We start from the raw sequence: 3,357 nt of genomic DNA on the forward strand, positions 1-3,357 counted from the left end.
GTAACAGGAAAATGAAAAGATGACAAGTAGATAGCATAAGACAAAGGCTTATTTGAAAGAAAACTTGACCTTAAGAAAAGAAGAAGGAGTGATTGTCTGAGATGACTTTAACAGCACCTTGTATAATCCTTTTTCCAGCAAAGACCTTGCCAAAAGCCACCCTGTCCCTTTCAGTGAATCCCTTTACATAACCACACATTGCCAACAAATTCAATGGAAAGGTTATTATCAGTTGTCAAACTTAGATACACCTTATTAAGTTCTTAGTAATTGAAAGGAACTAATAAGATATCTTTAAGTGTTATAGGTGTGTGCCTGGCAGGCAGTATGAAGGCATTTATAGTTAAAGCAAGCATCACCAATATGAGTAATGATCAAACCTTGTCCATTGCCAATGGTAAGCTGGTCTAAACCTTTGAATTCTTCTCGTACATGCATGTTTGCCCATGTTATTTGTAATGTGATGTGTGGCACCACTGTCCAGATACCACCCTTCATCTGATGAATCTTCCAGATTTGCAACATAAGCTTCAGGCAGAGTAAATGCTTCTGATGAATAAGAAGAAACAGGGGAGTAATGAACTGGTTGACAGCCAGAGTTGACACCAGACAGTTCATAAGGATCTTCAATAGCTGACTGGTGGTATGAGAATGGCTCAAAATTAGTCATATATGCTGCTTTAGGTCCCATCATCTTTCCTCTTCCAAATTGTTTTGGAAAAGGAGAGTAATTATCACCATATCTATACCAGCAAGCATCAGCAGTATGACCTTGTTTGTGACATATTTGGCACACAGGTATTGACTCATTAGATTCACCAGCAGAAATGCTTGAGCTCATTCCAGGTAAAAATGTATTCCTTACATGTGGTGACCTATGAGGATGTGTAAACTGTTGATTTCTTCCAAAGCTTGCAGTATGGCCTCTTCCAAAACCACCAGCAGTACTACTACCAGCTGGAAAACCTCTAGGATAAGAGTTAAAGAACATGCCTCGACCAAAATTTTGACCTCTTCCTCCAAATTGACCAAAGGATCCATTACCATAAGTATTTCTCCTAGGAATTCCCCTCATTTGTGAATAGTTTGCATTCATCATACTGTGATTAGCATTAAACATGACCTGAGAATTCTGAGAATTCTGATTTTGTTCCAATCTAGCCTCATGAGTCAACAAAAGTGCATATGCATCATCATAACTCATTTTATTTGCTGTAATTATTGAAGCTAAATCCAGATAGCCAGATCCTAATCCATTAAGAGTTCTTATTAGCAGATCTTTTTCAGTTATATTATCACCAGCACATGCAAGCTTATTAGCAAGTATCTTCATCTTTGAGCAATATTCTTCAATCGACATTGATTCTTTTCTTAAGGTATCTAATTCATATCGAAGCTGCATAACCTTTGCTTCAGATTGAACTCCAAATTGCTTTTCAATTGACTTCCAGACATCAAATGCAGTATCATAATTAAGAACTGAGCTTAGAATACCTTCACTTATAGTTGAAAAGAGCCAGCTTAACAGAGTCTGATCCTGAGCTCTCCAATTTACATATGCTGGATTCTCAGTTCTCTCCACAGATCCATCAGTTCGAGCTTGAGACAAATACTATTCTGGAATATTTTGATTTTCTGAGATAAAACCTTCAAGTCTATTTCCTCTGATCGAAGTCAGAACTTGCTTACGCCAGAGGAGAAAATTAGATCGATCAAGCTTGACGGTTGTAGCAAAAGTAAATGAAATTTGATGAGAATGAGTTTGATGAACAATCGAATGATTTTGATTAGTTGTACTGGAACTAGCCATTGTGGCTCTGATACCATAAAAGAAAACTTGAGCTGTTTGTTTTAAAGGAAAAATTGCAGAGAAAATTTTATTTCATTGAATCTGGACAATTCACAAAAGTCATTTACAACTTAATCAATCACAGCTTATATACACACGAGTTAGTTATGCACACAAGAATTATTAATAACAGACTTTAACATCCTGTGCTGACTTGGTATTTCATAACTAACTCTGATGACTTGGCACTGCTGAGCTGGCATGATTGACTAACTTCACTTGCTGAAACTATCGGCTTCTTCACCTTTCTATTCTTCATAAGCTCAGCACAATGAGCTTCCTTTACAATCCACCAATTCTGCTTGTATATATATCCTTATCTAGTGTTGTGCTTCTTCGTCCACAAGCTCAAAAGCAAGAAATAGAAAAGTCACCTAGGAATGGTTGGTGCTTTATCCACCACTGAGGTACAGCAAATCTCTAACTTCAAGCAACACATACAATAATCACTGAGGGGCCCTTTAAAATTGATAGGCTAAACCGAGTAAGCTCAAATTGAGACATGAGCCCACAAAAAAAGGAATAATTTTTAACGAAGGCTCATACTTTTTTTACACTAAATTTAAGAACTTGAAAATTTCACAAACCAATCACCATTTGCTATCATATTCAACGACTTCGGATTCTGTCACCGACCGCGAGTGTTGAACAATCGCCCGACCAATCGAATTGATCCGCTCCCCCTTCTCCTTCTCAGTATCCGCCACAGAGTACATCGTGTATTCCCCCTGGAGAGCTCGAAGGCGAAGGGTTTGTTTAGAACGTCCTCGGCGCATTTGACAGTGAGGCAAGTGCCCACAGGGATGAAGCCGCGAGGAGTGGAGCCGCGGGTGATGTTGTGGGAGTCTTTAAACCATAAGTGCTCGCCTTGTTTTAGATGAACCAACGGCGGAGCCAGGTTTTGATGTAGTCGCCTTGCTTTGTTAGCCGGCCCGATCTCTCCGGGTTGGAACCAGAACTCTATTCCTTTGTAATCTACCGGGTTCGGGTCCTGACCCGATGATGCCCGCCAGACATTCTCCATTGAAGTTGAAGCACTTTCTACTCAGCTGGCAGTTATCTTTTCCCTTGTGCGTGCATGTGTCACAAAAAGGTGTGAAAGCTTGCCCAGGCCATGGACCTAGAAGTTAAAACCAACTCCAAGGACACACAATGAAAAATTACAATCTAGTTACGAACTAAACAATGATCCTCTCCTAGTCTACGTAAGCATTTATCTGAATGCATGTCATTTATCTGAACGCATGTCAAGTTTGGGACACAGCGCATAAGTTAGTCATGTTTGCTAGCATGATAGATCATTCGCTAGCATCATAAGTATACGTGGAAGCTACAAAGATTGAGCAATGCGCACAGGCCAGCTTTCATTTTTAAAGGCAGACGATTTTATTTCATAGGTTTCCCTTGATAAATTGCAGTTGAGTATTTTTCTTCATATTATCAGATACATTGTGTACAAGCATTTGTTAAGATCAATGTTTGAGCTCCTTTGCTATTTCACCAACATA

Source organism: Citrus clementina, unplaced genomic scaffold, assembly GCF_000493195.1.
Source record: "Citrus clementina cultivar Clemenules unplaced genomic scaffold, Citrus_clementina_v1.0 scaffold_6, whole genome shotgun sequence".
Classification (NCBI taxonomy): domain Eukaryota; kingdom Viridiplantae; phylum Streptophyta; class Magnoliopsida; order Sapindales; family Rutaceae; genus Citrus; species Citrus x clementina.